The 14,417-nt window shown below is 41.0% G+C and overlaps 1 protein-coding gene across 2 annotated transcripts in view; it reads right to left on the bottom strand.

Moving 5' to 3' along the window:
• Cpne4 (copine 4) overlaps positions 1 to 14,417 on the bottom strand; it is a 454,614-nt gene that overhangs the window by 62,588 nt on the left and 377,609 nt on the right.

The following is a 14,417-nucleotide window of genomic DNA, read 5'->3' as shown; positions in this document are numbered from 1 at the left end:
AAGAAAAAGACAAACAAACCAAACCAAACCAAACACCTTAGTTACCGATGTGGGATACCTCTGTAGGAATTGTTGATTATGGAGACCCTTGAGGACCTCCAAACAATAGAGTCTCTTGCTTTTTCTTGGTTACCCACAAGAACTAGCTAATAAGACCCTAATTCTGAAGACTCCACACAATGGTGCCATGCAGGCTGCTAAGGTAGTAAATCAGTCGATGGTCTTTCTTAGCTATGACCTCTATGGACTATAACACTAACAAGGCAGGCAAAACGTGCCTATTGTGGCAACAGTAACCTGGTTCTGTGACTGAATTTGAGGTCTGCTCCACAAGGAGAGTATAAATGTCAGTGACTAACTGACAACTCAGTAAATAAAACAAATAGGAAGTAGAGGCAAGAAGATTAAGAGTTAAAAGTTATTTTCAGCTATCCAGTGAGTTAAAGGTAAGTCTGGTCTTTATGAGACCATGTTTTAAAACAAAAAATTTAAATTATCAAGCACATAAAATCCATAAAATTCTGAATTAGCTATTATCCATAAAAAGGGTAGGTGAAATGGATATGGATGCAGGCTCGTGGAGCTAAGGGGTCATGACTAATACCATGTAGGTCCTCAGGCATATGGGTCTCACTCCTTCTTACATAAAGTACACACTTACTGTTCCTTATGCCTGGAAGGTTTATCACTCTTTCATCAGTCAGGCTTCACTGCAAATTTCTCCCAAGGTGAATTTTCATAACCAGCTCTATCACAAACACCTCAATATCTTTCCTCAAACTATTCCAACCCCACATTTAACTCATATTAAAGCACTTTCTAGAATAGCACTTACTAGATTGTATCCTTGATTTATTTGGTAATACTCTGTAATTATTTTTTCCACTTAGCAGACACTCAGTAGTATTGATTGAGTAGTACTGGTTGAGTAAAGAAACAAAAAAAAAGTTAATTTCTTCCTCAAAATCCTTTCGACAAGACAATCCCATGGCCAGTCTAAATGCAAATATTCACACACAAGTTCCTTGGCTGAGTAATGTGGGGGAAGATTGTGTATTATTATGCCCTAAACTTGAAAATTATTCACAGTGCACCTTAATAGGACCTGGCCAGAGTAAAGCGAGTAGACAATGAGCAGCATGAGGAACTGGAGGAAAGTCACCCTCAGCTTCACGCACATGCCATTCCTGTACTTGCCGCATCATGAACATTCACAGCCCCTTAAGGTGACAGATGCTATTCCTCATCCTATTCGTGTGCTTTGCACATTGATGTGCCAAAATCTCGAAGCTCCTGCAAGAGTCAAATGGTTTGACTTCTGTCCCAAGGCAACCCAAGTGTAGTTGAAGATACAGTCCTTTTTTGTTGTTATTAATACTTATTAACCTCCAAAAGAATTGATGCTCTGTGAAGTAAACTTTCAAAATGCATTGCCAGGATATGTGAGTCGATTTTGATTTGTTTTTTTTTTTCCTTTTACAAATGGTAGCCTTAATGCAGAGAGTGGAATTTTGATGGAAATGTGGGTCTACTTATCAAAACTCTTTGAAAATATACTGAATGTATGACAGCCAGGGAAATGTCTAATTGGGTTCCCATACTTTTACAGGCTTCCCAAAGTAGTTGTCAGAGGACCAGTTACAGGGAGGGCCATTCCCATTGGTGAATGGGTGGGTTTTCACCTCTGGGCAAGCAAGACATGTTCCATGTCCTCAAAGACAAATAGAGCTATCCATGTGTCCAGTAAAAGGAATTGAATGAGAAGAAAAGTTCAATTACTGGAGTAATAACCTGATGAGATAGGTCAGTGGCCCTACTTAACACTGTCAAAAGCTTGCTCTCCACGTGTCCATCTTGCAAATATGTGTCTGACTTTGTCTGGATGGAAGGGATGGGATGCCTTCCTGGCTGGTTCATGGAATCAAATCCTTCTATCTCATATGGAAGCATTCTTAAGCGTCTGCCTGTAATAAGAGGTGAATTGGTTCATTTTTTTTTTTACAAAGAACACGGTAGAAATTCCAGGCTTAACAACTGAGTGTAAATTTTTAGTTTTCTCATGCCATCTGGGACTTTCAACACTGTCCTACACACACTGGAAAGGAAGCATGATAATTCAGTGAAGTTGCCCGTGAGTGGCTGAATTAAGACAGGAAGGCTATGGGATGAAACAATGCCATATCAGTCAGTAAAGAAACACATAATTAAATAAATATTCTTTAAAAAGAATATTAGTGGCTAGGGAGATAGTTAAGTTGGTAAATACTTGCATGGCAGTTGTGAAAACCTGAATTTGTCCCCCAGAATCCACACCAAAGAGAAAGAAATCAAAACAGGCAAGTGTGGTCATATTAGCAATGAGGAGACCAACACAGAGGTTCCCAGGGGCTTGCTGACCAGTCAGCCAAGCCTACGTGGTAAGCTTCAGACCCATAAGATTCCTGTCTCAAAAAATAGAATGGACAGCTTCTGAGGGACAGCATCTGAGGTTGACTTTTGGCCTCCACACAGATACAAACACACATGTACACAAGTTAATATGTACACAGTGCACACCTATGTACACATGCCCTTCTGGAAAAGTATTACTGGATTACCCTAGACCTTGTTTTCTATTATTTAGAGAGCCCCTGGAATAAGTCTATACAATCCCCCCATTGGTCATTCTCAATTAGACCCAGGTATTCAGATTTGATCATATATAATTGCTACTCTAAAAAAGCACAAAGGCTTACTGGACCTCCAAAAGTTGTGAATATCAAGGGTTTAATGCTATTGTTGTATATGATAAATGAGATGTGTATTCCAAGCAAGTAACTGAAGCACTATAGACGCTAGACCTGGATAGGGTTCAAGATCAATAACTGTGATAAAATAAGGTCTACAACAACTTTTATGAGCCTAAATGGATCCCTTGCATCATCGGATGGATAGGTGATCAGTCTTACTTAGGCATTCACTATTGGCTTGGATGTGATCGTTGCAAAAACTGTTCAATGGAGGTCATTTTGTGGGTTTGGATCCCATGCTTTTAGGACTTTTCTCTGCTCCATCCAAATCCTCCAACTTTCAAATACCTGTGTTAGTTGCATTGGCTGTAGCTAAACAAGAGAAGTGAAGAAGTGAGTGTATGTTAGAAGGACACCATCATCAAGTTGCCTGACTATGTCAAGACTTCTTCCAGGCTGGCAGTGAATGCCATGCTGCCAGTTGTGGTTTCCATACTGATTAAGCCGTACAAATGAAGTCATCTGTTCTTTCTCAGGTCTTCAAGTGCCATTCCCCCATCAGAGACCAAACAGGAGGTTGTCTCCCAGGCATTAAATTATAGCAATCAATAAACCTTCCACAGCATGGCTCATTTAGTGTCAGAGACACAGGCATTTTGCTAGAAGAAACAATGATTACCTGTCATGGGATCTGAAAATCATTGTGTTTACTAGAGGAGGTCAAGAGTGTGGGCTCTTTGTGGCTAAATGCTAAACTACCCTTTGGTCCTCAGACTGCTCTCTGTGGGATCTCATTTTTTTGAACGGTACACTCAGCTATCCAAGCCTAGTTATTTGAAGAAAATCTTCAATTTTTTCCTTCTTTTCTTCTCCCTCTGTCCCAGCACTTATTCAGATATTAAGACCTCTAGCTTCCACCTCTTTGGTCCTTTCATAATCTTTTCAGGGTCATATATTTACCCCAAGTCCTCAGGGGCTTCTATTCCCTGTACCACTTCTTCATCTGCATTTAATAGTAAGAAAGACGTTTCTTTTTTTAAAATCTTTTATTTTTTTTATTAACTTGAGTATTTCTTATATACATTTTGAGTGTTATTCCCTTTCCCAGTTTCCAGGCAAACATCCCCCTCCTCCCTCCCCTTCTTTATGGGTATTCCCCTCCCCATCCTCCCCCTTTTGCCGCCCTCTCCCCAACAATCTAGTTCACTGGGGGTTCAGTCTTAGCAGGACCCAGGGCTTCCCCTTCCACTGGTGCTCTTACTAGGATATTCATTGCTACCTATGAGGTCAGAGTCCAGGGTCAGTCCATGCATAGTCTTTAGGTAGTGGCTTAGTCCCTGGAAGCTCTGGTTGCTTGGCATTGTTGTACATATGGGGTCTCAAGCCCCTTCAAGCTCTTCCAGTTCTTTCTCTGATTCCTTCAACGGGGGTCCTATTCTCAGTTCAGTGGTTTGCTGCTGGCATTCACCTCTATATTTGCTGTATTCTGGCTGTGTCTCTCAGGAGCGATCTACATCCGGCTCCTGTCGGTCTGCACTTCTTTGCTTCATCCATCTTGTCTAATTGGGTGGCTGTATATGTATGGGCCACATATGGGGCAGGCTCTGAATGGGTGTTCCTTCAGTCTCTGTTTTAATCTTTGCCTCTCTCTTCCCTGCCAAGGGTATTCTTGTTCCCCTTTTAAAGAAGGAGTGAAGCATTCACATTTTGATCATCCGTCTTGAGTTTCATTTGTTCTAGGCATCTAGGGTAATTCAAGCATTTGGGCTAATAGCCACTTATCAATGAGTGCATACCATGTGTGTTTTTCTGTGATTGGGTAACCTCACTCAGGATGATATTTTCCAGTTCCGACCATTTGCCTATGAATTTCATAAAGCCCTTGTTTTTGATAGCTGAGTAATATTCCATTGTGTAGATGTACCACATTTTCTGTATCCATTCCTCTGTTGAAGGGCATCTGGGTTCTTTCCAGCTTCTGGCTATTATAAATAAGGCTGAGATGAACATAGTGGAGCTCGTGTCTTTTTTATATGTTGGGGCATCTTTTGGGTATATGCCCAAGAGAGGTATAGCTGGATCCTCAGGCAGTTCAATGTCCAATTTTCTGAGGAACCTCCAGACTGATTTCCAGAATGGTTGTACCAGTCTGCAATCCCACCAACAATGGAGGAGTGTTCCTCTTTCTCCGCATCCTCGCCAGCATTTGCTGTCACCTGAGTTTTTGATCTTAGCCATTCTCACTGGTGTGAGGTGAAATCTCAGGGTTGTTTTGATTTGCATTTCCCTTATGACTAAAGATGTTGAACATTTCTTTAGGTGTTTCTCAGCCATTCGGCATTCCTCAGCTGTGAATTCTTTGTTTAGCTCTGAACCCCATTTTTTAATAGGGTTATTTGTCTCCCTGTGGTCTAACTTCTTGAGTTCTTTGTATATTTTGGATATAAGGCCTCTATCTGTTGTAGGATTGGTAAAGATCTTTTCCCAATCTGTTGGTTGCCGTTTTGTCCTAACCACAGTGTCCTTTGCCTTACAGAAGCTTTGCAGTTTTATGAGATCCCATTTGTCGATTCTTGATCTTAGAGCATAAGCCATTGGTGTTTTGTTCAGGAAATTTAAGAAAGACGTTTCTAAATTTGTTATCAGAATATGGTACTCCTCGAGTTCAAATGCTTTTCCTCTCTAAATTGTCTATACACAGATACTACAACAAGGATTCTTCAGAATACTCTGGTACTTGTTAAATCCTGGAATGGACTGACTTCATAAAAATATAAGTAAAATACATGAAGAGCTGGCTCTGCATGTAAGAGTGCTTCATGTTCTTACCAAGGACTGAAGTTTAGTTCCCAGCAACTGTCTCAATTATCATGCAAGCATGCCCCACTCCCAAATTACCTAAAGCATAGCAGACCCACAACAAAAACACACCCAGTGGTGAATCAACAGGCCATGTGGCACAGAGAAAAAATAACAGTGCTTGTTCAGATGCCGAAAATGGTATGCCTTGTACCTCAGCAAACAAATGGATCGCCCCATGTTCTCTAGTGAATCACATTTACACATTCTTTCAGTCCAGCCACCTGTCAGGTCCCAGGTCAAATTCCATCTTCTCAGATAGGCCTTATTCCTATAAACTTGGAAGAAGACAGTGGCACAGGCTGAGGCACTGTCATGAAGATCTACAAAGCTTGCCTCCTCACTCTGCCCATTCGGCTGTGGGAGTTTCAGTCTTCCCAAAGAGCACTGAAGTATGAAATTGCAAAGGTTTAAACAAGCATTCTGGAACCCTTGGTGATTATCTGAACTATCCAACCCTCCCAGGGCCATAAATCTCTAAGAAAACTTCGGAGAGTGACACACTTCACTGTGAATTATCACTGAGCATGCCTGCAACCCCTCCCCCCAAACCATGTGTGTGACCTAGCCTGATTCTTACTTACCTATTAGTTTGGCTTTGATGAGTAAAATATTTTGGGACATCATTTGCCCAATTATGGCTATGATCCACTGAATGATCACTCGTGGCTCAAGAAGATCTGTGAATGTCATTTTCTGTCAAAGATTAAGTTTCTTATTAAATTGAAGAAAACTTTGTGAGTGTGAACCAGACTATAATGGTAACTCCTATATTCATATCTTATACCATAGACTCCTGGATATTCCATATAGGAAACACATGCATCCAAACTGACAATGTGTTTACTTCATGTGTGACTTTTGTGCTCTACTCCACACAACTGTCTTTGGAGGTAGGGACTAGAAATCTGAAATTTTTACAATGTCTTCTTTGGGCATTCTAAATAGCTAAGAAGAAAGACTTTTTAATCATTATTTCTGTAATGCAAATCAATCATGTTTCAGATGAAGGCTGAGGCCAAGAGAGATGAGAGATCCTGCCTTTCAATGTCTCACGTCCAGCTAACATCAAATGTACATGGGGACCTGAATCTATGATTCCCAAGGTTTGTTTTTGATTTATAGCATCCTTATCTTTTTCTTTTGAGACATTCACTTTGGCACAGTACAGGATCCTGATGAGGCTGCTTCAAGGCTCGTGAGTTATCTCTGAGGTACAAGATCTGAAGGCAAAGGACTCTTCTGGACAAATTGCATTCTAGTTCTTTGCAGGATTACATGTAAACAAAACCAAGGAGAAAGTATGTTTGCATAATCTAGCCATCCTCTCCAGACACTGGATATTTTCCTGCTCTATTCTCACATTATACTCAGGAGAGGGTCTGATATTAGTCATTTGTTCCTCTGTGTAAATAAAGTAAAGAAGTGTTTTACTTGCATATGCCATTGACCAGGTGCTATTTCCTTATTTGCTCTTGGATGATGCTGTCTCTGACTCTCTGTAGTAAGCACTCCCAGACAACCTTTGTTACAACCTTCCATTTGGGCATTTGCACTCTGGATGACTCTTACTTATTTGCACATCTGTCTGTTTCCTGCATGTACCATTTCCCATGAAACTACTACTGTCAGGCATGATGTTAAATAATGAGTCATAGTACCTTTATCCAGCATGACTTGTGAAGTGAGATTAGTGTATGGGAGATCCATATGTATAAGAGTTTAAACAGAGCTAAACAGAGAATTTGCAACAGAGGAATCTTGAATGGCCATGAAGTACCTAAAGAAATGTTCAACATACTTAGTCATCATCCCGATTTCCAGGACAATTCTCAATTTACAGTCATTGATAGACTCAAGGAGATGGGGAGGGAAGGGGGAAGCTAAAGTGTGCTGTGATCAAGTACCTGATAGGAAACCCTTTAAGGGAGGAGATGGCTCACAGTTTAAGGGATACAGTCCTTAGTTGCAAGGATGGCATGGAGGTGGGATCTGTCCATGGTAGTAAGTGGCTACATGTTGACATCTTACTGGATTAGGAAACAAAAACAGAACATTAGCACTTATGTTCCCCACCCTCATCTTTCCACTCAGCTAGACCTTTCCCCCTTTTCCTTCAGACCATGAAATGATGCCAACCAACATTCAGAGTGTGTCAGGGTGTGTCTTCCCTCTTTAGTTATCTTCTCTGATCCTCACAGACACACCCAATGCTGGGCCTTTCTAAGGCTCCCTCTTTGGGCATTGTTTTTAATTATATCAAGCTGAAAATAAAAAATGAGTCTCACAAATATTACCCCGACCTTTGGAATGAATAAACTGGATAGATAGAGGCAAGATGACTCAGAGCTGATAACAGTGAGTGAAAGGGAGGGGGCTGAATGGGATGATTTTGAATGACCCAAGAGCTGTTTCTGCCTTCCACAGGTAACTGACTTCTCTCTCTCTCATTATCAAAATGTCCCCTTCCTTGAAGATTGCTGGTATTTTCATCAACTCTAATTCTGGGAAAGGAAAAATTTCCCCATTACTGCAAAATGCAGTGAGAGAAATGAAAAGACAAATTAAGATCAGATTAAAAGGAAAAAGTACTGAAATCCATAGCCAGAGAGGCCAGAACCTGTAGACAGGACAAGATATAATAGCAAGTTGAGGTCAATGGTTCTGACCCTAGCCTGAAAAGGCAGCTTGTTACTCAAGGTACTATGTATTCAAGATACTGTGCCACTGAATGTATCTAACCTCCAGGGCCAGAGAAAGTTCCATCAATATGAACACATAACATCTATTATAGAATGTGACCTAACCTCAAGATGGCAGATGAGCTGCCTATATCATTGGTATTCATGCCCTAGATACTTCATCTGGTTACTCTTGGTGCACAGATCAATACGTGAGTGCTGGCCAGGCAAAAAATATGCATGGTGGGTGATGGTGTTGCGATGGTGTATTAACTCCAAGGTTAAAACAAGGAGCTAACAGCTGGGAGTTAAACAGCTATGGCTCACCCAATCTTTAGAACAGCCCTTGAAGTAGATTCTAGTAGCAGAACTTCCCTTTTTTGTAAAGAGAAGTTCTCACTGTGTAACCCTGGTTGGCACAGAACTCACTGTAAAACTTACAAAGACCATGGCCTCAAACTTACAAAGATCCATCTGCCTTTGTTTCCTTGGTGCTAGGATAAATGGTATGGGCCACCAGACCATATAGAAGGCTTCTCTTTGACACCAACATTTGCTCATGACCATGAAGCCATTCACTTACTCATTCATGTTTTCATACATACATACATGTACCATTTCCCATGTAACTACTACTGTCAGGCATGATGTTAAATAATGAGTCATAGTACCTTTATCCAGCATGACTTGTGAAGTGAGATTAGTGGATGGGAGATCCATATGTATAAGAGTTTACTGTGGTGAGAATTAAAAAAAAACTGCTCAGGTTCTAAGTTCAATAACTGATAAATGGTATCTCATGAAACCGAAAAGCTTCTGTAAAGCAAGGGACACTGTCAATAGGACAAATGGTAACCTACATGGAACAGAGGGCTAATATCCAAAATATATAAAGAACTCGAGAAGTTAGACTCCCAAAAAACCAAATAACACAATTTTTAAAATGATGTACAGAGCTAAACAGAGAATTTGCAACAGAGGAATCTTGAATGGCCATGAAGTACCTAAAGAAATGTTCAACATACTTAGTCATCAGGGAAATGCAAATCAAAATGACCCTGAGATTCCACCTTTCACCAATCAGAATGGCTAAGATCAAAAACTAAATAGCACATGTTAATGAGGATGGGGAGAAAGGAACATTCCTCCAGTGTTGGTAGGATTACAAACTGGTATGACCACTCTGGAAATCAATTTGACAGTCCCTCAGAAAATTGGAAACAGTTCTACTTGAAGCCCCAGCTATATTGTTCCTCAGCATTACCTTTACCACAGGGACATGTGCTCCACTATATTCCTAGCAGCCTTATTCATAATATCCAAAACCTGGAAACAACCCAGATGTCCGTCAACTGAAGAATGGATAGAGAAAATGTAGTTCATTTACACAATGGAATACTAATCAGCTATTAAAAACGAGGACATCATGCATTTTTGCAGGCAAATGGATATACCTAGAAACTATTCTGAGTGAGGTAACTCAGACCCAAAAGGACATATATGATATATGCTCACAGATAATTGGTTATTAGCCAGAAAGAACAAAATGCCTATGATGCAACCCAGAAACCATAAGAAGTTTAACAAGAAGGAAGGCCCAAATGAGGATTCTTCATTTCCACATAGAAGGGAAGGGGGAACAAAATAATCACAGGAGGCAGAGGGAGAGAGGCACCTGGGTCAGAGAAAGGAGGGAAGGGCAAAGGGGAGGGGGAAGATCAGGTATGGGGGGAGATAGGAGAGAAGTCCAGAGGCAGGAGAATGAGTGGAAATATGCCACTTCTCTGGGTGGGGAGTGGGTGGAACCTCTGTAAAGGCCCAGAGACCTGGGATGAGAGAAGCTCCCAAAAATCAATGGGAATGAATTTAGCCAAAATGCCCAACAGTAGGGAAGATGGGACCCACAGAGACCACCCCCAATACATAGACAGGGCCCTTAGTAGAGGGTTTGAGTCATCAATCCACCTTCAAAATCTTTGACCCAGAATTGTTCCTGTCTAAAAGAAATGCAGGGACAAAAATAGAGGAAAGACTGAAGAAAAGGCCCAACTTGGGATCCATCCCATACCATACACAGGCAGCAAACTCTGACACCATTTTTGATGTTATGTTGTGCTTGCAGACAGGAGTCTAGCATGGCTGTCCTCTGAGAGGCTCTACAAGCAGCTGACTGAGGCAGATACAGATACTCATGGACAACCATTGGACTGAGATTGGGGATCCCTATCAAAGAGTTAGGGGAAGGATTGAAGGAGCTGAAGGGAATGACCATCCCATAGGAAGACCAACTGTGTCAACTACCCAGACTTCTGGGAATTCCCAGAGACTAAACCACCAACCAGGCAGCATACAAGGGCTGGTGTGAGGCCCTAAGCACATATGTAGCAGAGGACCTCAGTGGGAGAGGATCTTCTTAATCCTGTAGAGATTTGATAACCCAGGGAAGGGATGCCTGAGAAGGGAATCACCCTCACAGAGGCAAAGAGGAGGGGGAATGTGATGAAGAACTCTGGGAGGTGGGATAGGAGACGGACAACATTTGAAATGTAAATAAATAAAATAATTAATTTAAAAAGATCTGTTTTTCTACAACTTAAAACATTCAGCGCAGTATTAGCCATTCATTTCCTCATATCATGTGCCTTTTAGGAAACTGCATTGTTCCTTCAGTTGTTTGCCTGTGTGCTCTACAGTGTCTGAGATTTTTAAAGAGCATTTCCAAGATGTTCTTGGGAAGACAGCGTAGTTGAGATGGTGGGGATATTCCTATGCAGACAATGGATGGGCAGCAGTAATCTGAGCTAGCAGCATATCCTGAGTTTACTTTCAGGAGATGGCTAATAGGCAGGGTTGACTTTAGTGCAACCAATGTCAAACCAGTATTATCTCTTGAGTTTGAGAGTATAATAGAATTTCATCGCCTCCTTCCTTTTCCTCCCTCAAAATCCTCCCATGTACCCGTCCTCATTGTCTTTCAAATTCATGGCTTCTCTTTTCATTGTTACATGTGTACATGTGTATTTTATATGATACATTTTTTTCCTAAGTACTTATGCACAACAGGATCGGTCTCTATCATGTTATGCATGTTTGTTTTCAAGGGCTGACCATTTGATATTGGATAACCAATCAGAGTGCTTTTAACTGTTTATTTCTGAGTTCATTCCTAGAGTTTCTGGTTCAGTAAGTCTGAAACATGACCCTGGAGTCTGCATTTCTTACAACTATTTAGGTACTACTGGTGATCTGGGGAGGACACACTGCCAATTACCTATAATATCAAGATTTGCAGAAGAGGGTCACAGTGGTTAGGTCCCTGTGAAACTGCACCTTACTTTAAGATGGGGACAAAACACATACAAGCCAGATATTCTCTCAAGATTCTTTGTAATTACTAAGAACGGAGTGGCTTTCTAATTCTAGCTGAGTCTTAAGCTTCCAAATGGGCTATGGGGGTGATTTTTAAAATATAACTAATATCCCAGCAAATGCAAAATACACATTAAGATTGGATGTGTCATCTAATTCCTGTGGTGACCTTGCTGCTGGTAGATACAAGACCTTGAATATGATGACAGGGACTCCAAGTAGCGGGAGCTTCTCCCCAAATATGTTTGTTACCTCACTCTGTAGCAAAACTGGCTTGCTTTGTTCCTCCAGAATAAAATGCAATCAGCTCCTGGACACTTCCTGGAGCAACGGCTGCACAAGATTAGCTTTCTTCGTGCAGCTGGGTGCACTAAGAAAGAGGAGCCTCTGTGAACAATTCCTTGTAAATATGAGGAAGTTATGTGGAACAGAGAGTGCCGAAGGGCCATGTAATTACACGATGAAGTTGAGAACTGGTGGATGGGAAAGGGCCTGGCCTGGCAGAGGAATTAACCAAGTATCTCTGGTTGTTATTGTGTGACATTTGCAGAGTCAGTAGACATTCTTCTGCTGTGAAAATTCCAATGTGGCAAGTATCATAGGAAAAGACATGGAGTGAAGGAGGGAAGAAAGAAAGGAGAAGGGAGGGAGAAAAGAAAGGTGAATACTGACCACTAACAATGATTAAACTGCAGATTCTTTGTATACAGTCAAATGTATACACGATCTTATTCAGTTCTCCAACATCCTATACATCCTCATTGCATAGGTTCAGTGTAGCAAAACAACTTGTTAGCAGGTACCAGCTTGAAAAGTGTGCCTAATTTCCAAGGTTAATTTCTAAGCTCATCCTGCTTCATCCTATGAGCCCTGCTCATCCTTGTCTGATAATAGAAATTATTGAGTCATCTATTCAAGTACATAACAAGATCCCTGACAAGATGGAGGAAATCAGAATTTTTGAATGAGGAGCCTGAGTATCTGCCTGCTTAATCCACACTCCAGGTGGCTCTTCTTTTCAGATTATTTTGGGGAAACCACACAATGCATCCCACTGTCGTGACAAATGGCAGGAGGCTATCAAAGTGGGTAGGAAGGATACGGAGATTAAGAAAGTGGACTGGACAGACCTGTCTGTGATTGCAGGGGAAACAGTCTTCAGTGTTCCTGTTCAAAGATACATAGGTTGTAAACTATCCCCTCATGACAAAGTTCTTTCACAGGCAAAGCTATAGATAGCCACCCAAAAGAGCTTTTGTCAAGGCCCATCTACATCTAGCTTTGCTTTGGTTACATAATTTGTAGGAGATGATTTTCCTCATACTCATAGGTGAAAAGAAATGCAGAAGGGCTCCTGGGAGAGCAGCCAACTAGCATGTCCCTGTTTTCAGAACACAGACATTACTGTAATTGTTTAGCTGATTAAAAACATAATGATGATGATGGATATGATTTAGAGCAAGCTTCTGGAATAAGAAATTATGTAAGAGTTTTTAAAGGCTTCAAATTGGCAAAATTGTAGTGGGATGAATCAGGTTTCCTTTTGCTCACTGGGTCTACTTCTCCTGAGCTCTTTAGGCTCCCAGCTACTTGCCTCTTCCAGGGCAGATGTGTGCTTTTTTTCCCTTCTCTTTTTTTAAATCTTCAATGAAAATATGGTCTATGGTGTAGCTCCTCAAATATGATCACATCCTTATCTCTAGAACTACAACATGTGATTTTGTGGCTTTACATGGCTGATATACTTGGATATAAAGATTATCTGAATTATCTAAGTGGGTCTCAAGTAATCAAAAGAATTCTTTAGGAAGAAGAAGTTGGGTAAGAACCAGAAATGGAGGAGCTGAGGTCAAACGATGTGAATGATACACGAAGGGTCAGAAGATAAGGACAAATACCCAACGTGTGAAAATCAGATGGTTTTCTTCTACAGTCCCCTGAAGGGATGCAGCTATACAGACACCTACTTTAGCCTAGTCTCGTTTTGGATTCTGACCTGCAGAGCAGCAAGACAGAACATTTGTGTTACTTTCCAGAACTAACTTTGTGAAAATTTATACAGAAGTAATATGAAAATAATAAAACACCACCCAGTGGCTTCCTTGTTACTCATATGTTAAGAAGCCTTCTTTCATGTTTGGTGGGATCCAGGATCAGGTTTGATAGTGGTGATCAATACTTAAAATGATCATGGAGAGGATAAACCCTAAGCTCTCCCCTTGAGTGTGAGTTCTACCATTTGTGTTGTTTTTTTACAATCAATAGATACCAAAGGTGCATCCCAGTGTCTCTCCTATGGTCTCTTCTACATCTATCTTGAGAGTGGTAACCTCAAGTATCTTTAAAGCTATCATTTTTAACAGCAGCTTTCATGGCGAGCCTCAGAGACTCCTCTCCACTGATTGTTCTACTTTATGGATCTTAAGGAAACTTAGCACAGCTATCTCATAAGGCAAACGTCTGTGAGTCATACTCTAATTGTGCTTTTCTGATGACAGCCAAATGGCTTTCTATACTGAGGTTCATATCTTATAACTCTCTATCCCCCAGAGAAGCAAGCTGGAAATTGTAGGCAATGTGTAGGCATTGACTGGTTGTAGCCTGTTTTCCGGTTCCATTACACTTAGACATCCCCTTTAACCTCATTTCTTTACTCTCAACCTTTGCTTTTGAGAGTGTATTCAGCATCTGACCACGAGGGCAATCCACCTGCTCTCTACACCAGGAAGAGTGGCAGCTCTAGCTTTCTCAGTTGGTGAATAAATGGGGGTACTGACTA

The sequence above is a fragment of the Rattus norvegicus genome, chromosome 8, assembly GCF_021556685.1.
Source record: "Rattus norvegicus strain SHRSP/BbbUtx chromosome 8, alternate assembly SHRSP_T2T, whole genome shotgun sequence".
Classification (NCBI taxonomy): Eukaryota; Metazoa; Chordata; class Mammalia; order Rodentia; family Muridae; genus Rattus; species Rattus norvegicus.
Note: the sequence above shows the minus strand (reverse complement) of the source record. Positions and strands in the feature narration are given on the sequence as shown.